The sequence below is a fragment of the Panthera leo genome, chromosome C2, assembly GCF_018350215.1.
Source record: "Panthera leo isolate Ple1 chromosome C2, P.leo_Ple1_pat1.1, whole genome shotgun sequence".
NCBI classification, from domain to species: Eukaryota; Metazoa; Chordata; class Mammalia; order Carnivora; family Felidae; genus Panthera; species Panthera leo.
The window spans coordinates 88,140,430-88,164,396 of record NC_056687.1 but is presented as its reverse complement, the minus strand read 5'-3'; the positions used below and the strand labels follow the sequence as shown (position 1 = coordinate 88,164,396).

The 23,967-nt window shown below is 37.5% G+C and overlaps 1 pseudogene; it reads left to right on the top strand.

Annotated features, from left to right (window-relative positions):
* Positions 1-23,520, top strand: part of LOC122229300 — a 44,331-nt pseudogene extending 20,811 nt beyond the window's left edge.
* Positions 23,521-23,967: the final 447 nt, after the last annotated feature.

The window sequence follows — 23,967 nt, the reverse complement described above, 5'->3', positions numbered from 1 at the left end:
GTTGTCCAGAATTGTATCACAACAGATCAATGGGCACTACCTATTCGGGAAAGAAGGAGACAGGTGTAAAATTAAGGCACCATGCTTTGGAGCCTTTAAATGGGAGCTTTAATGCATGTCTGAATGACCAGGACCTTCAAGTCCCATAGTATTGGGCTGATAGCCATTGGGAGCACAAAAGACTAGTAAAAAAAAAAAAAAACAAACATTGAACTTGAGCAAATGTCAGTTCTATGGAGCAAGAGATGTGACAGATCTTCTCTGTTCTATAGGTCCTTTAATCTTTAACCTCGTACTTCATGAAGCAAAGCAAACTGCTTGGATTAACTCTCCTATGGTTACGCTAGGAGAGAAAAGCTATAACATCTGTTCCCTGGGATGTGATTCTCCTGGAGAACAATGGTATAAGGTTAGGAAACAGGATGCATAAACTGGGTTACTACCTCGCAAAGATGTCCCTGAGTCCAGCACTGGACTCTCTTCCCTACATCCCTCCCAGAGGCTGCTGGGGAATGAGGGGGAAGAGGTTGTTGAACAGCAGTAATCCTTCCTCAGAGGAGCCTTTCCCCAAAACCCAAAGCCACGGATATGAGACAACAATGTCTTTTGGAATCTATTTCTAGCTGGAAAAAAGACAGTGGGAGAAAAGGTCTGCTGATTTCCAAGGCATCCTCTATAAATACGAGTCTTCTAGTTCTTTGACCTTGCCATGCATCTTTCCCTCTAAATGGATACAGTGAAGACTTTAAAAGCATTATCTCCTCTTCTAGGGATTTTTCCTGTCTTCACTCTCAGCCCAAACACTTAAGCAAGCTAGAAATAGTGATTGCCGTCAACCAAATGCGGCTGAGTTTTTTTAACATACAACTTCTGATGCAGGTAAAGAGGAACAGACGTGAACATCTATGGATGCTAAAATGATTTCTCCGGAGTATCCTGGTGACTCTAAAAGGGGCACACATGTTTTCCAATTAAGAAAATGCCTGCCGAGCAATGGGTAATGCCATATGTCTGAGCCTCTTAAATGGAAATGAGCAGCCAAAAGGTTTTGCTAAAAAAGAAAACAATTATTTGTGCTTGTGGCCTGGTAGTCTGCACTTCCAAAATATCATCATTGCATTCCCATTATCTCTACAATTATCTTAGTTATACTTGGACTATTTGATGTTGACCCTGTAATTCTAGAATTAATCTAGGAAAATTTACCTTTCTCTTCCTGGTCTTCAAAAATACCATTTTCTCATGTAAGAAGAGAACCCAATGGATTCCCCAAATAGTTTTAAGTGATTTGTGATATTCAGTGATGAAGGTCTGTGCTTCATACTTCTCCACTTTGTAATGAATTTCACCTCAAAAACCCTTAAGGGATAAAATCAAAACCCTTCACAAAATCAGAATAAATTCCATATGCTGCCTCACCTTTTCCTTATTCACTTCTGAGCAATGTCAAAGACTTGCTTAATAAGTGTTAAATGAATAATAAAGGTGAGAGAGAGGTATAATTTCTTTTGAAAGAGGTACATTTTCTTAAGCTCATCAAACTAGAATTTTCTAACTACCGAGGAAGTATGTAGCCCCCTGAAGAGGGAATACTGTGGGGCGCCTGGGTGGCTCAGTTGGTTCGGCTCAGGTCATGATCACGCAGTTTGTGAGTTTGAGCCCTGCATCAGGCTCTGTGCTTACAGCTCAGACAGAGCCTGGAGCCTGCCTCGGATTCTGTGTCTCCCTCTCTCTCTGCCCCTCCCCTGCTCATGCACTGTTTCATGCTCTGTCTCTCTCTCTCTGTCAAATATAAATAAACATTTAAAAAAAGAGAGAGAGAGAGAGAGGGAATGCTGCTTTCATTTTTATTTATTTTTTTATTTTCTTTAATGTTTATTCATTTTTGAGAGACAGAGAGACAGACCATGAGTGGGGAAGGGGCAGAGAGAAGAGGGAGACACAGAATCCGAAGCAGGCTCCAGCCTTGGAGCCGTCAACACAGAGCCTGACGCTGGGCTCGAACTCACAAACCATGAGATCTTGACCTGAGCCAAAGTCAGAGGCTCAACCAACTGAGCCACCCAGGTGGCTTTTATTTTTCTACTCAGAGTACAGAATTGTATTCTCCCAATATAGATCTCTATATAGAACCAGATTACAAGGTTTCTTTGACTTAATACTTTGTAAAAATGGTAAAATTCATTGCCAAGAGCTAAATCTTGCAATATGAGAACTAGGCATAGTTTATAACACATAAAACTTGACAACTAAAGAATATTAGGCTGGTTCTGAGCTTGTAGAGCTCTTTGCTAAGGACCAGTGAAGATTTTTTTTTTTTTTTTACCAGTGAGATTGAAGGACTGAGGGCTGCTCCCGTCTTACTCCAACTTTGTGGGCGCCACATGTCTGCTGCTCTGCCAGGCCTTGTGCCAAGTGCTTTGAAATTCAGACGTGAATCTTGCTCAGGTACTTGCTAAAATAATCAAAATCATCTATAATGCTATAGTATACATATACAATTTTATAATAAATGTAATATGAATAATATCCATCATTCAGGGTTTACTGTGCTAAATGTCCTAGCAAACATGGCATCATTTTTATTTCATTTCGTTTTCCCCTATTGAAACATAAAATCCATGGAGGCAGGAATATTTCTTTCTTACTTACCACGGTATCCCCCGTGACTAGAACAGTGCCTGATATGTAATTTGTTGAATGAATGGGTGAATGTTGGAAGTATTGTAATAAATATTTGACGTAAGAAAAAACAAAGGCTTGGTGATCTTGCCTTGCCCCAAAGTTATGAAAGAACAGGTCCTTCATTGAAGGTTAAACAGTTAAGATTTGGGGCTGAAGTAAAGCCCAGTTTTATCTGACTTCAAAAGTCAAAGGATATATTTCAGAAGAATTTTTTACAGTTCGTATAAAAATTTATAAAGATATTTTACATTGTCTTTCATACTATGTCATTGAAACTCAGTATTTTATGCTTACAGCACAACTCAATTTGGGCTTGCCACATTTCAAGTACTCAGTAGCCACATGTGGCTGGTGGCTTCAGTATTGCCCTATGTATCTCACAAGGTTGCTGTTATTCAGATAATTTATGCGAACATATGTTAGGGGCACTGAATGTTGCCATTTTTAGTGAACTCATTTTATTTTTTTTATTTTTTTAATGTTTATTTAATTATGAGAGACACAGAGACAGAATGCGAGTGGGTTAGGGGCAGAGAGAGAGGGAGACACAGAATCTGAAGCAGGCTCCAAGCTCTGAGCTGTCAGCACAGAGCCCGACGCGGGGCTCGAACTCACGAGCTGTGAGACCATGACCCGAGCTGAAGTAGGATGCTCAACCTGCTGAGCCACCCAGGCGCCCCAAGCGAACTCATATTTTAGTATCACTTGGGTCTATCTTTAGTTATGCCAACTATCATGGACCCTAGTTTACTTTTATCCCTGAGGATGAGCCATGAACTGAACACATTGTCATGTGTAGCTGTATTTGATACCACAGTTGTAGTCTTGTGGAAAAAGCACAGAATGTGTAGTCAGGATGCAGACGGCTGTGTTTTTGACTACATCCTAGCTATATGACTTTGGCCAAGCCCAGTTTCACTTTTCAGCCTCATTCCCTTTTTTCTTTATTTTTTTTAATGGTTTATAATTTAGTGATCCATCACTTACACATAACAGCCAGTGCTCATCCCATCAAGTGCCCTCCTTAGTACCCATCACCCACTTAGCCCATCCCCCCACCCACCTCTCTGCCAGCAACCCTTAGTTTGTTCTCTGATGAATGGATAAAGAAGATGTGATACACACACACACACACACACACACACACACACACACACACACACACACACTGGAATATTACTTGATCAAAAAGAATGAAATCTTACCATTTGCAACAATGTGGATGGAACAAGAATGTATTATGCTAAGTGAAATAAGTCAGAGAAAGACAAATACCATATGATTTCACTCATATGTGGAATTTAAGAAACACAACAGATGAGGGGTGCTTTGGTGGCTCAGTTTGTTAAGCATCCAACTCTTTTTTTTTAATGTTTATTTATTTTTGAGAGAGAGAGACAGAGCATGAGCAGGGGAGGGGCAGAGAGAGAGGGAGACACAGAATCCAAAGCAGGCTCCAGGCTCCAAGCTGTCAGCACAGAACCCAACACGGGGCTCAAACTCACGAGCTGTGAGATCATGACCTGAGCCAAAGTCAGACGCTCAACCAACTGAGCCACCCAGGCACCCCGAAGCATCCAACTCTTGATTTCAGTTCATGTCATGATCTCATGGTTCCTGAGATCATCCCCACATTGGGCTCTGCACTTACAGTGTGGAGCCTGCTTGGGATTCTCTGTCTCCCTCTCTCTCTGCCCCTTGCATGTGCTCTCTCTCTCTAAATAAATAAATAATTAAAAAATAAATAAATAAAACAGATGAACATAGGGGAGGGGAAGGGAAGGAAAAGTGAGATAAAAACAGAGAGGGAGGCAAACAATAAGAGGCTCTTAAATACGGAGTGGTCAAGTCTACCACTATGAAAAACATTGCTTTTCTCCAAATGCAGTGTGTGAATTGTCAGCCTTGCCCCTCTTATCTGAGTGGGATGCTTGATTTCTCAGTGTTCTGTATAGGGGACTCCATTTTTTCCTGTGCTATTAAGATGGGAAGCACTAATGCCCTTTGTTGAGACACTCTTCCTACTTGGTACTCAGCAGAAACATAGTTGCTTATATGTATAAGGTGACACTTCCTATATATCACCATTACAAACCACTTCACATCAACAGTTCAGGGCACTATGGAACTTTTCATGGGTTATATCCCTCTGTGTTCTCAGGCATTTACCTTCTTTACACTGGGTCTCTTCAACTCTCCTGCTTCTCTTCAAACTAACTTCCTATCCTCACTTTTTAAAGATACAGGTTACCTTCAGAAATTGAATGATATTCAAACTAAAAATTTTATGTCTAAGATGACTCAAGCAAAAACTAGGAAGCAGTAAGAAAAAAAAGGGTTTCCTGGACTACGGTTGCTTGTGGGTTCTCTGCCTCCATCCTTGAGTGGACTATGCATGTAACGCTCTGGCGTCCATTCAGAGAGTCCTGGCCACACCACTCACTAGTCACATGGTTTGGGGCAAGCGCTTTAACCTTGCAGCTTTAATTCTTTCAATGTGTAAACCTCAAAATAATTTTAAAACCACCTACAAGGCTGCTATTTGATGACTGAAAATTTTGAATTTGTTTTCTTCAGCATATTATCAAATTTGAAAGTACAGAAGAATGTTTAATGAAAAGTAAACCTCCCAGTCATCCCTGTCTTCCAATCCTGAAACTAAGAACTGTTTATGTGTCCTTCCAGAGAAAATCTTCTCATATTCAAGCAAATGCAATTTTTATTCGTTTTTAACACCAAAAATAGTTTACTCTATATGGTTATTTATCTTGTTTTTGTTTTTACCTATTACTTTTTCTTTTTCAGATAGAAGAGCTCACCAGAAGCTTACTCATGTTTTTGAAAAGCTGTGTGGGATTATTTCTATACTTTAAAACATTATCTTTAAATTAATATGGAGGAAAAAGTGCATGGAAGCATTCAACACATTTTGAAAACAGAATAATAGTGAAGAGAGAATTGGCGTAGCCTGCTACCTGTCTAAACACATTTTAAGCAATAAGTGAAACAGTACAATAGTGAAAAGCAGAACACAAACAGAAAGAACATCTTTTAATGACCTGCTATACATAAAAATTTGCTAATAAAAGCTGTGTAATAAATTGTATATTTAGAAAAAGTTAAATTAGATAATTATCATACCTCATACACATTTTAAATGGATTGAAGAACTAAATATAAAAATATTAAATAATAAAAGAAATAAAAGAAAATGTAGATAAACATCTATTTGATCTTGGAGTTAGTAAGACCTTTTTAAACAAAGGACGAAGCTACAGAAAAATCAACAGTAGCAAAGAAACGATAGCAAAGAAACTATAAGAAGAAACCATAAAGAAATTTAATAGCTTTCTATGGTTTCTGTTTCTATGATAGGTTTGGATGATGTGACTAGTAAAAAAATGTTATTACATCAGAAAAATTAATAGGCAAATTATAAACAGAAATATTTTGGAACATACATGACAGATATATGGCTAACAATCTTTATATTAAAAGAGGTCTCATTAATCTTAAGAAAAATAAAACTGCCAATTATAACTGTAAGCAAAGTATATAAAGTGACAATTCAATAAAGAACAGCTTACACAAATGGCCAGTGAACATTAACAGTTATCTAAATTCCCAGTCTTGCCAAATGGTAAATAATGCTAAAAGAACAAAGAAATAACTCTTTTTTTTTTCCAACTGTGAAGCTGGGAAAGATAATTAAATGCACAATTTTCAGTACTGGCAAATTCTCAGTGAAATATATACTTTAATACACTCACTTCTATTCTGAAAAGTAATTTGATATCATGATTCAAGAGCCTTAAAATTATGAATTTGTTGTCTTATATTTCTTTTTGTAAGAAATTATTCTAATAGAATGATTAGATGTGTACAGAAAGATTCATATACAAGAATGTTCTTAGAACATGGTAAAAAGTTTCAAACGACTTATATGTTCATCAATAGTGTACTAGCATATACATTTGCTACACTATACACCTGTTAAAATCACATTTTACACAAAATGTAATGGAAAGGGAAATTTCTCAAAATATATAGTTAAATGAAAAAAGTCAGTTTATAAAAGATAATATATAATATAAATCCAGTTTACACATCTATATACATATGTAAAAACATGTATGTGTATATATATGTATATATATATATATATATATATATATATATAGTATATATATATATTTATGATATAAAAATATAAGGTTTTCCACAGACTAACACTTCTCTGGGTGAAATGATAAATAATCGTTTCTTTAAAGTTTTGCACAGAAAAGCATTATCTTTATAATCAGAAAAAGTCAATAAATCTTATTTTTAAAATTAGAATCAGAGAAAACTTACATATTTACACTTATGTACCTCACACTTACATATTTAACTATTATTATTTGTGTCACATTATTTGTACCCGATCATAGTGAGTGATACTTGGATATGAATTTTCTTTAAAAACCTGTGTCTGTTTTTGAAATATTATTTCAGATCATCTTTAGGAAATCTCTTGGCTCAAGAATAAAATCCAAAACTATCCCCTGGGAGGGCTTAACTATTATTAAAATATTATTAAGACTTCAGCTTTGTGTTGAGGCAGTTGTTTAGATAAAAAAGTAACTGTACACAAACATTGCTGAAACCTAAATAAGAAGTTAAAATACCAGTAAGAGTGACAATGTAGTTAAAAAGACTGAGATTGTTCATGTTGTTATCCTCAGGCATCAGCCATGTGGTTTGCCAGTATGAGTCTGCCTTAGCCATAGATAGTTATGACATCATAGGTTCAAGCTCCACCCTTGGCATAAATACAGGAATCAGGCTGGCAATCTAGGTCAGAAATTCATTTCAGAACAAATCACAATTTTCTATGTGCAATTTGCCAAGTAATTTTTCAGTTTCTTTTCATGGTTTTCTGAGAAAAGTCCCAAAGCCATGATTTAGTTACATTACTGGAATTGGCAACAAAGCTAGTCATGCACGGGAAAAATCACTACTAATGTGTTTAAACACCCTTAAATCTGTTTCTGTTTCACTTCTCCCATGTGATTAGGGCAAACAGCTCCACTCTAGTTTCCCAGTGCTTCTAAGAAGGGTTCAGTTCCCAAAAGCAAATAAAGATGAGGTCTTCCTCTCTCAAGAGTCTTCCTCTTCAGGTCTCCCGATGCCCACTTACCCCAAAATGTGTCAGCCTCAAGAAGAGTAATATTTGCAAGTCCATTTTACATAAAATATTTCTTAATTGACATGTCTGTTTTTAATTTTAAGTTTTTTTTAAAAAAATCTATCTATCTAGAGAGAGAGAGAGAGGGAATGAGCAGGGGAGTGGAAGAGAGAATCCCAAGCAGGCTGACAGCACAGAGCCTGACGCAAATCTCAAACTCACGAACCATAAGATCATGATATGAGCCCTAATCAAGAGTCAGATGCTTAACTGATTGAGCCACCCAGGCACCCCACTTAGCTGATGTTTCTTGATTGATTGGTAGTTGATAAATTATCAGTATCTATTAATCCAAAATATACTGTGGTAGATTGCTGCTTAAAAAATAAATGGGAAAGAGTGGATTTTGGCAGACCAATGCTGCCACTGAGAACAAAAAGGAAAACCAAGATAAAACATGTTAATCAGAGAATTGGAAGGGCCATACTTCAGAGAGAAGGAATGTAGCAAAAGTGAACAGATTTCTGCAATCACTTTCATCCAAGGTTCATTGTAACTTTTGTGAATGGGCATAAGGATGAGGATTTAAATTTAGATCCCAGAAAGGGATGCTAATGGAGGACAGAGAAAGAAAAAAACTAAGCTTTTGATAGATATACGAGGAGCCTCAGGCTTACTGCTGGTTTTATCTCACAACAGTTACCAATTTCTGGAACAGTAGCAAGCAGGATACTAAAACCTAAACAGAAAGTTTAAAAGACTGTGAAAAGCTTTAGTAGTCTTGTAAATAGATACCATTAAGAAAAGGTAACCCACAAAGTGAGAGAAAATATTTGCAATGTATCCAACAAAGATTTATAACTAGAATATGCAAAGAACTTCTACAAATCAAGAAGAATACATGATATAATCCAATTGAAAATAAATGAATAAAAGATATGAACAAGTGCTTCACAAAATAACATACCATTTGGCCAAAAATACTAAAGAAAGGTGCTCCACTTCATTAATCATCAAGAATGTCGGAATTTAAATCACAAACCAATTACCACTACACATACCAAAACAGCTAAAATTTAAAAATGTAACAGTTTCAAGTACTGAGGACAATGTAGAGCAACTGGAACTCTCCCACACTGCCCTTAGAACGATAAACTGGAAGAATTCCTGGCCATATCTACTAAAGCTAAGTATATGCATATTTTGATCCAGCTATTTTACTCCTTAGTAAAAACTGGCGCACCTGGGTGACTCAGTCAGTTGGGTGTCTGACTCTTGATTTCGGCTCAGGTCATGATCTCACTATCGTGGGATTGAGCCCTGCGTTGAGATTGAGCCCTGTGCTGACGGTGCAGACCCTGCTTGGGATTCTCTCTCTCTCTGCTTCTCCCCCCCACCCCAACACACACACCTCAAAATAAATAAACTTTTGAAAATGGGTGATAGGCATCGAGAAGGGCACTTGTAGGGATGAGCACTGAGTGTTGTCTCTAAGTGTCGAATCACAGGAATCTACCCTCAAAACCAAGAGCACACTATATACACTGTGTGTTAGCTAACTTGACAATAAATTATATTTAAAAAAAAATTTTTAATTAAACCGTATAGAAATATATCAATATATACCCCACAAGACATGTACAAGTGTTTATAATGACACTGTTCATAATATCTCCAAATTGGAAGCTACCCAACTATCTAACAATAGTAGACTAGATAAATAGTATTTATGTAACAAATAAATACTATTCAGCATTGAGAATGAACAAACTATAATTATATATAACAAAGTGGGTAAATCTGATGAAGAGGAAAAGAAGCTAGACCCGAAAGAGTGCATATGTTACGATTTTATTGATAAAAGTTTCAAAAGCAGACAAAATTAGCCTAAGGTGTTAAAAGTCAGGAAACTGGTTATTCTTAGAGGCCTGGCACTAAATTGTAAGGGGACAGAAGAGGATTTTGGGGATCTGGGTGGTATTCTGCTGGTATTACTTTGTGAAATTTATTCTGCTACATTTTATTTCTATGCATTTTGAAGATGTATTAAAAGTTTGCACTGGAAGCTTTATGTATTGAGAGAGAGAAGCTGCCATTAGCAAGCCCAAGATAACTGTCAGACTAAGTTCAGTATCAAAATCTCAGTGTGCAGTCAATTTATCTGTTGGACAGATACAATTGATTTCTACATTTGTGTCTCTCAAACTACTGAACAAACATTAATTAAATACCTAATTGCTATGCTAGTGGAAAAAACTTAAGTAGAAGATATGATCTCCAATTTCGTGGTATTTACAAAGTATTTACAATCTGTTTGGGGAAATGAGATTAGAGACAAAATTAGCAAATAGAATTTGAAGTCGAAGTCTGAACTCCTCCCTTGATTCTTAGGGGTTTCGAGCTGATTGAGGTTGGAAAATTGCTCCAGACACCAAGATCTCCTTTGAGAACATTTTCTGCTCACAAAATATGCTATTTATTCTCAAGGGGTTTTTTTTGCACCTATGCTTATGAGGAATATTGAATATTGTAGTTTTCTTTTTTTGTCATGTCTTTGGGTAGCACTGGCCTCATAAATTTGGAAGTATTCCTCCTTCAGTTATCTAGAGAATTTTTTTGTAGCCTATAACCATTCGGTAGAATTCATCAGTGAAGCCATCTCACTTAGAATTTTCTTTGTGCACAGGTTATCTTAAACAGAAGACCATTTAAGTTATCTAATTCTTGTTGGGTTTTTTTTTTTCATTTTATTTATTTTAGAGAGAGAGAAAGCATGAGCAGAGGAGAGGGACAGTGGGAGAGAGTGAGAATCTCAAGCAGGCTCCACACCCAGTGCAGAGTTGATGCCAGGCTCCATCCCACAACCCCAGGATCATTACCTGAGCAGAAACCAAGAGTCAGATGCTCAGCCGTGTGAGCCAATCAGGCACCCCTTAAGTTACCTAGTTCTTGAATTAACTTTGGTAGATTGTGACCTTTTAGAAATTTGTCCTTTTAATCTATGCCATCAAATGGATTTAAATAAATGTGTTAATAATTTTTTTTAATAACCTCAAGGTCTGTGATCCACACTGATATTCTTGTTTTCCTGATATTTGTCATCTGTATCTGGAAGTTTATCAATTTGATCTCTTCAAAGAACCAGCATTTGGTTCACTGATTTTCTCTATTTTCTTGTTTTGAATTACTTTTACTTCATCTTTTAGGTTTATTACATGTTTTCTTTTGCTTGCTTTCGATTTAGTTTGCTTTTGTTTTGCTGTTATCTTAAGGTGAAACTTTAGATTTTTCAGTTCAAATCTTTCTTCTTTTCTAATATTTATTTTCTATTGTTTATATTATTTCTATTTTTTATATAGAGAAAACTATAGACAGTGCATTAGCTGTATACCCTAAAGTTTGATATGTTGTGCTTTTTCATGAAATTAAACTATTTTCAAATGACTCTGAGCATTCCCTCTTTGATACAAAAGTTATTTCAAAATATATGGTTTACTTTTCAGATATGTGAGAATTTTTATATTTTTTGTTATTTGTCTCTGGTATAAGCCTATTATTGAGATTTATCATACTTTGATAACCAAAAAAATGTTCGATCTCAGTAAATGTTTTGCAAGCACTTGAATGGAATGTGTGTGGTGATGTTATGAAATGGGTTGCTAAGAGTCCATTAAATTAGGCAGTTGATGAACTTTTCAGATCTCTACAGTCTTACTACAGATTTCAGATACTTACCATAATTTTTCTGATTTTCTGTCTATTTTTCTGTTAATTATTGATGGAGGAGTGTTGACATCTTTGACTATCTTTATAGATTGGTCTATTTTTTATTTTGAGAGTTCTATCAGGTTTTAAAAATATATTTGAAGCTCTGTAATTGAGTACATAAACACTTAAGATGGTTATATCTTCTGGATGAATTGACCCTCCTCATGGCTTCAGACTTCTTTTGTTTCAGATGAAGGATCTTGTGAAGTAAGTACTGTTTTTTGCCTGTCAGTCAGTGGCATCTAATCACCTCCTGCACATCTACCCTATCACAGGTCAAGAGGTAGGGAGGGGCTCTCTTGCCCTGAACCTACTCTGTGTGAGCACTTGATGACACTCGTGGAGAAGAGTTTGTGAGTGAGGCCAAACTCCCCTGTGCCTGTGGCTCTCAGTTTTTCTAAACCGAAATCTTTACCCACTCTTGGCCTTTTAAGTATGTACAATATGGGGCACCTGGGTGGTTCGTCAGTTAAGCATCCAACTCTTCATTTCGGCTCAGGTCATGATCTTGGAGTTCAAGCCCTGCATCAAATTCTGTACTGGCAGTGAGGAGCCTTCTTGGGATTCTCTCCCTCTCTCCTTCTCCCTCTCCCTCCCTCTCCCTCTCTTTTACTCTCTTTCCCCCTCTCTCTCTCCTTCTATGTCCCTCCCCTGCTCTCTCTCTCTCAAAACAAATAAATGAAATTTTAAAAAAAGTATTTACAGTATCAACTGACTTTTTTCTTATATACTTCTGTGGTAGCCACATATTCTTCCTGTGCTTTGGCCAAGGTTGATAGGTCTGTGTCTGTCCTCCTCATGCTAAGGGATCTGTCACTTTTCAGAAGTCAGGTTTCTTTTTTGTCTTGTGACATCAGCACTCTGATGGCTTTGAGCTAAATGATAAATTTGTAAACCACTGGCTTTCTCTTACTGCTAGGATGGGAGCAACATTCCTTTGCAGCTTTCAGAAGCAGAACTTACCTGCCAGAATTTTGATTGGAATTAAAGTCCAAAGATCAATTTTGGAAGAATTTTCATCTATATGAGTCTTCAAATCCACATATGATTTCTTATCAATTTTTGGAGTGATCAGTTTAAGAATAATTACTGCTTTTATAGTTGTTATAATATTGTTAAGTATACATATTGACTAATGTTGGAGAAAACTGCCTTGATTAAGTCCAGATTTCTTCTGGGGCGATAAGCTGGCAGAAGTAGGGAGCAAATGCAGGGGGAGAAAACACGATACCCTCTTTTTTCTCATTTCATATGACATCATAATACCTGTTCAAAGTCAAATAGCGTCTGGTTAACTGCAGATACTGGACTATAACACAGGTTGTGTTCCCCACCCCCCCTGCAACCCCGTTGGGGTCTATCCACTACACATTTCATATATTGATTTACCTTGAAAAGATCCCTTGGGTTTTCTTTTTTAATGTTTATTAATTTGAGAGAGAGGGAGAACACTAGTGGGAGAGGGACAGAGAGAGGGGAGAGAGAGAATCCCAAGATGGCTCCATACGGTCATCACAGAGCCCGATGCAGATCTCACCAACCATGAGACCATGACCTGTCAAAATCAATAGTTGGACACTTAACTGACTGAGCCATTCAGGCACCCCTCTCTCTTTCATTTTTTTTATGTTTACTTATTTATTTTGAGAGGGAAAAGAGTGAGTGCACATGAGCAGGGGAGGGATAGAGAGAAAGGGAGAGAGAATTCTAAGCAGGCTCCTCAATGTCAGCACAGAGCCCAACATGGGGCTTGAACTCATGAACTGATCATGACCTGAACCAAAATCAAGAGTTGGATGCTTAACCCAATTCTTATTTTAACATTTTTTAATGTTTATTTATTTTAATTGTTTTTTTTTGAGACAGAGCACAAGTGAGAGAGGGGCAGAGAGAGAGACACACACACATACAGAATCTGAAGCAGGCTCCAGGCTCTTAGCAGTCAGCAAAGGGCTTGATGAGGGGCTCAAACTCACAGACTGGAGATCATGACCTGAGCCAAAGTTGGATGCCTAATCAACTGAGCCACCCAGGTGTTCCCCACTTCTTATTTAAAAAAAAATATATAATCATACAATTTTTTCAGAATGCCAAGCATGTCAATGAGTTCATGATTTTTCAAATTTCTAATTTCTCTTTCTATTGCTGAACTTTCAACTCTGGATATTTGTGTTGAATCCTTTGCTGAAAAGGAGGTCTTTACTTCTATAGAGTTTATTCATATTCACCTTTGTCAGCATTTTCACTGGCACTACCATTCTTTGTCATTTTTTTCTTATACACGTTTATATTCAAGATTGTTTTTGAGATCTTACCACTAGAGAAATTGTTCTTTCTTGTATCAAAGTGAGTAAGAAGCCTTTAAAATTAAGTAGTCTGGCAGACAGTCTTTGCCATTCTCTACTTGCATTTGAAGTCACTGAAATTGGAAGACTAAGGCTAGGTTTTAAGTTAGTTAGCTGGGCATCTTATAACTCAAGTAAACATAACCAGGGTCACAGAGGAAGCTCAATAGCATAAGCTGGAAATCAGGATACAGATGTGCAGGAAAGGGGACAGTAGAACTAATGAGGGGACAAATTCCTCTATGGAAGGACAAATCCCTGGGAGTTAACATTCAATGCAATGAAATAAAGTAGCTGTTGTCTCAATATCTTCCCAGAGTTAGTGCTTTCTTTCAACATAGCAAATGAAGTTTTTCCACTCTTCATTTAAGATATTTATGGATTTCTGATGGATTTTTTTGAAGGAAAAGAAGTGTTGAACAGAAAATAGTAAAAAAAATAGCAATTTGCAAAAAAAAAATATTTATGGGACAAGATTTCAATCAAGCTGTCTGACTCTACAGCAGGGTTTAGCAAATGAAAGCCCAAAGGCTAAATCTGATCTGCCACTATTTTTGTAAATAAAGTCATATTGAGGCACAGCCATGTCTATTCTATCCTCCATGTGTATCCTCAGAGATGTTTTAAACTTGAAATTTAATTTTGTCCTTGCTTATTAAAAACCTTCCAGAAGTTTCCTGTTGCTCCAAAATCTTTATATGGCACATAAAGCTATTCAAAATATGGTCCCTGCACAATTAAGCAGACCATACATTTATCACTGTTTTTTTTTTTTTATTTTGTATTTATTTCTTATATTCTGTATTTCAGTCATTCATTTATTGTATTTATTCTCTTGTTTCTGGGCCTTCACACATACCCTTCTTTTTGGTCCCAACAGACTTATCCTTTCAGTCCTATCATGTAACTCATCCCTTAGGAAAGACTCAGATACCCAAGAGTTCTACATGCTCCCATAAAACCCAGAAAATCTACTGCCAACAATGATCATGCTATTGTTTATTTTGTTTGTGGTATATATCAGTGGTTGGTAAACTATAGCCCATAGGCCAAATCTATACTGCTGTTTGAATGGTCTATGACCTAAGAATAGTTTTTACATTTTTAAAGTGTCTTAAGTCAAAAGAAAAGCGATATTTCAGGGCACCTGGGTGGCTCAGTTGGTTAAGCATCTGACTCTTAATTTTGGCTCAGGTCATGATCTCATAGTTTGGGATTCTCTCTCTCCCTCTCTCTGCCCTTCCCTTGCTTGTGCGCTCTCTCTCTGTCTCTCTCTCTCTCTCTCAAAATAAATAAATAAACTTAAAAAAAAGAAAAGTGGTATTTCATGACATACAGAAAATTATATGAAAATCAAATTTTATGGTTCATAAATATAATGTTATTGGAGCCTGGCCACATTCTTTTGCTTATATAATTATCATACATTGGGGACGGTGTCATAGGAACAAAGGGAAAATACTATCCCACGCCCCATAGACTTTGGTATTCACAATACCTTCCTCAGTGTGTGGCCCATAAAAAAACACTCACTAGTTATTTATAAGTGAAACTATTTTGCCCCCAAATCAATTGCAGTTAAGCAGAGAATCCAGTCAGATTTTCCAGTTCCTAGCCAAGCACTCTTTGCTCCTAGATTAGGCTTCCTTCCCTTCGATTATAGAACAATATTATTCTTAGAGTAATCAGCGAATTAAAATTCCTTCCAGTTTCTTCTAGTCTTGGATGGTACCTAGGCTGCAAGCTCTAAAATGCTGAACTGTTCATAAGCAACCTCTCTTGTTATGGCCACAAAGGGTAAATAATGATAGACAAGCACTTCTGCTCAAAGCTCGGCTTTAAAATAGCATTTTGATAAGTTCAGGCACACCTCAAAAGCGCAGCTTATGGAAAAAGTATATCAAAGCAAGCACCATGATTAACCATATCCAGATGAGAGAAAAATGTGTTGACATTTCAGCAAGAATGGTTTCAATTCAAGCCCCCCCCAAAATCCCCATTTATACTTTCTAGTCAGCCAAAATTTCCAGCTGCATGGATTCTCTAGTGAATGAACAGGCCAGCATGTAGAATAAGGTCACTAAAGAATGTGCCAGTAATCACAAACTGTAATTAAGCGGTAATGGCCTAAACCTGAAGCTTTCTTCAGGATTAATGAATACCTGAGAAGCTAGTGGCCTGAGGCAGCACTCATTCTGTCCAGGATGCCCTGGGATAATGTGAGTGCTATAAACAAATGTGTTTCCAGCTTAAATCATCCCCTAAAGTTACCTTTTCCACTTCTATGTCACAGAGTTAGATTTTTTTTATGGCATTCATTGTGGAAAAAAAAAAAAACAAACCACAAGTTTAATCAAGAAAAGAGAAAGAAAGGATTGAAATTCAAAACCAGTAGAGATTTCTTTTGGGTAGTGGGGGGTGGTGAGTGTGAACTATATTTAGAATATTCAGACTTCATTTTCAGCTTTGCTATGAAACATAGGGGTAAGAATATTTATTACATGCCAGATTATACACATAAATTTATCACTTAGTAAATATGAATAAATTATAATTATTATCAATAACTGTTATAATCATCATTACTATGGCTTTTAATGCCTTAGCTTAACTAATGAGAAGAGAGTCTGGAGCAAGTAGAACATCAGGTTAGTAAGTAAGGCAACTATCAAAATATGAGCCATCATTTATTTGCTGCTTACTCTAAGGCAGGTAGCGTCGTTTCCTCTGTGGGCTGAGCATCATCATCTCCCTTTTATAGGTAAGGAATCTGGGAATCGTGGAGATTAAGTAAGTTGTCCTAGGTCATTCTAATTAGTGTAGAGGTTAGGATTGAAGCCTAGGTTCTTCTGACTTTAAGACCCAAACCCAAACCACTATGCACTCTGACCTCACTGATATGAAAGGTCTCGATCAATCATTTGGAAATGATGAGATAGATTTGTCAGGGTGACATTTCCAATAGAGACATGAAGCTAGTGGTGAGTGATTGAAGTCATTAACATGATTTTAAGGGAAACTGCTATGTGTATCAGAGGTCTTAGCTGGGAAAAATTCAGGAGTGACAGAGATATTTAATGTAAAAATCTGCTCTGATATCATATCATATCATATCATATCATATCTCTTGGTATGAATGTAGAAGCCCTGACACAACCACAGTTTCCAAAGCATATCCCACAGTCCCACTAGCCACACCAGAGTCCACCATGTCTGAAATTTCTTTTTTTTTTTTAATTTTTTTTAATGTTTATTTTTGACAGAGAGAAAGAGACAGAGCCTGAGCAGGGGAGGGGCAGAGAGAGAGGGAGACACAGGATCTGAAACAGGCTCCAGGCTCTGAGCTGTCAGCACAGAGCCCGACGCGGGGCTCAAACTCACAGACCGCGAGATCATGACCTGAGCCGAAGTCGGACGCTCAACCGACTGAGCCACCCAGGTGCCCCTGAAATTTCTTTAATAAAAGACTGAGCTTCTATTTTTTTAAATGAGAGGTTTAATATGTAAACATGACTAAGAAAAATACCAAATAAACATATCCAGAAAAGTACCATTTCCTGAAATGGGAAAAACTGCTGTTAGCACTTTTCTTAAAGGAAAAGTGCAGGAGGCTAGTTTACCACTTGAGGAATTAAGTACTGGATTATAAAAAAAATCCTATGTATTCTAAAATAAGGAGGGGAGTGGTAAGGAAGGGGCTATTTATTTCTCTGCCACAGAAAAACATGGAACAGATAAAGTAACCAGATACCTGCTTCCCTATTTTCATCTCACTGGTCCCAGAGTGGGTGGCTGGGCATTCCTCCTTCCTCAGGATGGATGGACTAAATGACAGAGGGGACACAAAATATTCTTTGATGAACTAGTTGACTTCACTGAGCCTATATTTTCAGGTGTGTCTTGTCCTTTTAGGGGAAGTGACAGGTTATAGTAGGGTCTCAGAGCCTCCTCCAAAGACACAAAATGTGAGGAGTCCATTTCACCTCCAAACTTCCTCTGACCCTGTGTAATAAGCAGATCTGATCCAAGATGTCCCTTTCTCCCAGGGATGTTACGTTACTATCTCAACTGATGTAGCTTACCTAGGAAGACAACCTTTGGCAAAATTCAAGCAAACAAAACCTTTTCTAGAGAGGTCTCAAATACTAGAGCATAATTAGGTTTGGACTATGCTATGTTTTATGAGACAAAACATACTCATGTTCTAAACTAAACTTGATGTGACCTCTGCCATTCTTTTTCCAAGGAGAGAAAATTTAAGAGGAAATTATCAGTACAGCTGAACCTGCTTTATCTTCCTTCTTTTTCAAAGTCAGATAACCACAAACACAACTAGAAAAATCTATTCAGGCAGGAATTACCAAATTAGGAGAGTAAAGCATAGTGAACAGAGAGAAAAGAGTGAAGTCATGGACACAGGTGACTAATTTTACCTACTTTGTAATAAATAGGGAGTCTTGCAGAGTTTTAGAAGCATATTATTATCTTACTTTTCAAGCACAATGGCCAAGATGGCAGGACAGAAGAGTGGCGAATGTTTGTAATGAGTAAAGCCTGTTTGGAAAACTGACATTGAGGCAATAATGAGAAAAGAAAAGAGGGGGGACAGGCGGATAAAGAGAGAAAAAGAGAGTTACTAAAGACTTTTAGTAAGAGTCACTGAATTTCATATCTTTGCTGAATTATGAACCACATACAAACTAAGGTCAGGCCCTATCTAAGCCCCACTGCTAGTTCAGATTCATCCCACCCCCATCCCCCAAGGCCTGGGCTCCCCTGGTACAAGATGAATGTTCAAGGAGGGAGAGAAAGGAAAGAAGAAAATCCATTCTCAGCATCTGGTTGCAGAACATAGGAGAAAACAGCATAGTGATTCTGTGCCAGCAATATCCATCGCAGCCAGCCCACTCAACTGACACAGTTACCTAAAGAGCATGGCCACAACGCTTAGCTGTCAGTTCTGGAATTAGCAAAAGACCCCAGATGGGAATTCACTAACCGGTTTCCCAGGAGGTTCAGGGAGTAAAACTCTGTCATCTCTACAATTGTAGACAGTCCTATCCCTCTTAACTTTCTTCTCTAAGCTATTCCTAATTTGATGATTTGCAGTCAGAGGTATACATTTGAATTGTCTGTAAAACTTTGGGGAGGGGCAGGGGGGTAATGCATATCCTCTCCCTATTCCAGATCTAAAGAGTAAGAATGCTTAGGAGGAGGGGTATCTGTATGTGTATTAAAAATAAAAAATTAAAATGACTCTGAAGCACATGCCAAGTTAAGAACCAGTGTCTTAATTTCCTTGGTCTTTCTTCAGCTGATAAAATCCAAAATATCCTCTCCATCTCAGCTACTCTTTGGGATATATTGGTTTTCAATCTTGCTTTTAAAACAATGACACCTTGTAAGGAACATAAAATTCCAAACTGAACTACCACCTCCCTATTCTATTAATGCAGCCTAAGATAGTATTTCTTCTCTCAACATTAGCAAAAACTTCTAGGCTTTTACATATCTCTTTCACTTGTTTGATCCTGTGCTGCTGTATGGGATGAGGTTCTTTCAGAGAGGTCCTGCAGTACTTTCTTCAATAGCCCTTAAGACTATATTGCTGAAGACCAAACTGCCTAATGCAGCATCCTATCTACTCCCCTTCTTGTACATGCCTTATAGCTTCTGGTCTGCCACAAGCTCTTGTTTCCAAGTCAGGCTATGTAATTTATGGCTTCTTCTATCTTCTCTCGACCTTCGATGAAAAAGGAAGAAACTGCATCACAATTCCATCTGCTGAGATCAATTTGGATCAAGATTCCAGTGTTCACAGTATATTCCAATTCCATTCTATTTGCGTATTGATCAGCCTCTCAGAAATCTCTTGATCCATAATCTTGATTAAGATGTTGAGGGCATGTTATTATCAAGCCTATTTCAGATCAATAATTGCCTAACACTTCACCTCCTTCCAAAGGGTGAAATCAATAAAAGAATTCACAAGGAAAAATATCCATCAATAACTTGGATGCTCCACAGGTCAGACTCACAGAATCGAATCACCTTATCCTCTAGGATACAGCCTCTTGATGTATAATGTTTCTCCTTTGTAAAAAGTCATGCTAGAAAGATTTTATAGCTCTTGAAGGAAATAGTTATGAGATACTATCATAAACTAGTTTATATCAGAGCCCTGCTGAAACCACAGGTAAATAATTTATTATGGAATTAAAATAAAAATGATGCCACACACCTTAACATCCATCCATCCATCCATTCAATTAATGGATACTTATAGAACACTATGCATCAGACAGGCATTATGCTAAGCATGGAAAACAGAATGAGGGCCAAGACAGAGCTATATTCCCTTACATCAAAGAGCTAAAAGTCCAACAGGGGAAGAGAGACATCAAAGGAGAAATAATAAAAAACTATCCTATCTAGACTAATGAGGAGTCCTTCTACTACATTAGACTCCATCACTATGACACCATATAATGAGAAGTATATACGTTGTTGAATTTTAAAATGCTTGTGGATACACACATTTGAAAGGAATATAGAGAAACTAAAATGGTTGCAAAAGAGCACCTCCTGGATGCTGACGTGACTTGAAATAATGCTATATGAAAAGCAACTATAGGAATGGAGATGATTAGTCTAAAGAGGAATGAACATTTTAGTCACTAGACCTCTGATGGTTGGAATGTGGCAAAGGGAGATGACCTTGTTTATAGGGTCTTAGGGAGTTGAACAGATAACAATGATTAGGAAGCCAGATTCCATCTCAAAAGAAGAAATGTTTTTATATCAGGATTGTATCCAGATTGAGTGCGCTTCTCAAGAAACAATGAGATTTCCATTAGTGGATTATTTCATCACACATTGTCTCCTCTCTTACAAGGATATTTCAAAAGATTTACAATTAAAAGATGGGCAGTTGGATTAGAGGGCTAAAAACCTTCCCAGACCTGAAGCCCTCTATGCTGGAGTCCAGCTCCAGCAGGTCCAGGGGTTCCCGAAGGATGAATGGCATCAGCGAAAAAGTGAAAAAAAAAATAAAAAATAAAAATAAAAGTGGACACAGACAACAGCAGTGTGTTGAACTGGCCACTTTATTGTGGCAAATGTGGCATTATATTTGTTAGCAATTTCCTTGTAGCATGCATCATCTATGTGTTCTGGCATTACCTAATTCTAAAAATGTTCCTATATGTAATCACCCTCTAAGGAATAACATGGTTATTTTCTCATAATGCTCCCTCCTGCCCTTTGCTTATTGATTAATTTCTTACATTACTTTCATTATGTATCTATATTTATCTATAATCTATAAAACATTTGTTTTGCTGTTTTCATGAAAGGTCATCTATCTCTCAACATCTCAAGTGGAACAGTTACAGGGACATGACCTCTTAGTTGTTTCCCTGAACCATTTGTGGCCTGAGGAACAAAAGTATTCGCCTCAGTCCGAGGTGCCAGGAGAGGGCCAAGAGGGCCTTAGGAACCCACGCCTTATGCATTCTCAGAAAGACAATGCACCTAGGAACTAATGAACCATTCTGTACCTTAACCTACTAGGTTCAATCATCATCTGGAACGCCTTCTGGGGGCCAAGTGGGTCTAGGGGTGGAGTAACTTGTGCCCATAGATACACTCCTTTGTTGCCGGAGTGGGGCTTTTAAATCCATTTATTCCTCCTTTGCTGGCAAACGTATGAGGCTACCCTTCCTTTAGGTAGAGGAGTCTTTATAGAGGGTGGAAAGGGCTAAACGCAGGGCTGCACAATTTCCTTGCGGAACCTTATTTCCTTCCCCAATGGTACTTTTCCCAGGGGGCCTGTCGAGGGCAATTCCCCAACAGACAATTCCCCAGGTACTTTTATTAAGGCCAAATTACATAAAAGCAGGAGTACAAGAAGCTTCACTGTCGGTGGGCCGCCTGCAGTCCCGATCCATCCACCGCCCGGGCCCTGCCATCAGGCTGGTTGGATAGCTCGGCTTCCGGCACCTATAAGTCATATTTTATATATTTTAAACTGTTTGATATATACAGAATAAAACCCTGACCTCTTAAACATGTTAACTATCTCTTAATTATAATGCCAAATTTCTGTTATTTCCTTTTAATGGACTATTCAACCTTATGTTATTTTATACTATGGGGATACATTTTAAATTATAAATTAAGCCCTAATAATTCACTTTAACATGAAGTTTTGTGACTATTTTAAACACGTTTTAAAAATAGGAAAAATCTTAGTGACAACACTTCTGCTAATGAGAAGGAGGTGAAGGCCAAATTTCTCAGATTATTGTTTTCCAGCAATAATGCAACTGGTTTACCTTGGAGAAAGTAGTGGAGTTTGAAGGAAGGTCCTGTGACTGGACAGAAGAAAATCTGAAGACAGACATACCTAAATGTCTATTAGAGTCTTTAACATTGTTCTGTGAAGATGACAGCCAGGCCCAGGAAATCATTAAGAAGCTGGAGAAGAATATAATGTTCCTTAGCCAGTGTACAGCATGAAAAGCCAGGAGGGCTTAGATATTGGGAGCTATTGATCAGGCAAGCCAGGTTAGTAAAGCAGTCGAAATGATGACTCAGCAGGGAGAAAATCTGAAAAATAATGTATGCCAAAAAGCATGTTGAACTGGAAGAACCAAAATGGGTTCTTTTGCAAAATGAAAGGTCTTTTAACTTTCTTGTCAATGAAGATGACTGCCAAGTTCAAAAAAAAGTTCAACTTTTTTAAACATCAAGCCATTTTCTCTTTGAAGAGTGACCATCATCTCTTTACCCAGAAATATTGGAAATTCAGGAATGGTGACGGGGATGGTCAAACAGTTGGCGTTTTGGGGGATCATAACAAAGAGAGCACCATCCCTCATTACAAGGATTTATAAGCACCTATTCCTGGGCAGATGCTGAAGAAGAAAAATGTGAACTAAAAACTAAAGGTGACTTGGAACCATCTGAAGAAGAAACAGTAGAAAGGACAAGAATGCCACATTAAGTCTTTCTGCAAAGAGAAATAATCCATCAAAATGGTCTATCTCATGTTTTTATGACATGATAGAGCTCCCTGAACAACAAATCTCAAGACTTCCACCAGAAAGACTACTAAGGAGTGCCTGGGTGGCTCAGTAAGTTAACCGACTCACTCTTGATTTAGGCTCAGGTCATGATCTCATGGTTTGTGAGTTTAAACCCCACATAGGGTTCCTTGCTGACAGCGTGGAGCCTGCTTGGCATTCTCCTCTCCCTCTCTCTCTTTGCCCCTCCCTGCTTGTGCTCACTCTCTCTCTGAAAAATAAACTTAAAAACAAAACAAAACAAAAAGACTACTAAGGCACTTTGGCTTTTGTTGTATTCATTGCACTGTTTGCAGCTTTGATGGGCTTCCTCATAGTCCAGTTTCCCCAAATGTCTCTGGATGCTGCTCTCACAGAGGATGGGGATTCCTGGATGTCTGTAGAACATATCGTGCATCCATTTCTCAGACTTTGACACAATGAGCCACCACCAGTGCACCTACAGCACATCCTAATATGCATATCTTGATTTGTAAAGTTTCAGTATAGGAACTTCATAAATTAGTAACTTTCAGCTGGGAAATTATAGCATGGAACCAGAGGTCCTCAGAATTGTTATAAGATATTTTACATTTCCTTTTTATGAGATTACTTCTCCAATTAAAATCAATGGGGGGGAAGCTTATTATTTTAATAAGCTTTTTGAGAAAGAGATACATAAGATATATATTATTTGTTAAAATTTAACAAAATAAATAAGCATTAAAATCTTAAAAAGAAAGAAATAAAAGAAAAAGCTCTTTTGAAACCTGTGTCAGATCTATACAAGTAAACCCTAGCCTCTTTAAGAAACTACACAAAGTCGCCATCACTCAATTTCTGAAACTCCTATTTAGAAATTACCTTCAATAGCCCATTCTATTGAATAGCTTCACTGGTAGTAAATTATAACCCTCTGAGGTTCATGTTTTGAAGT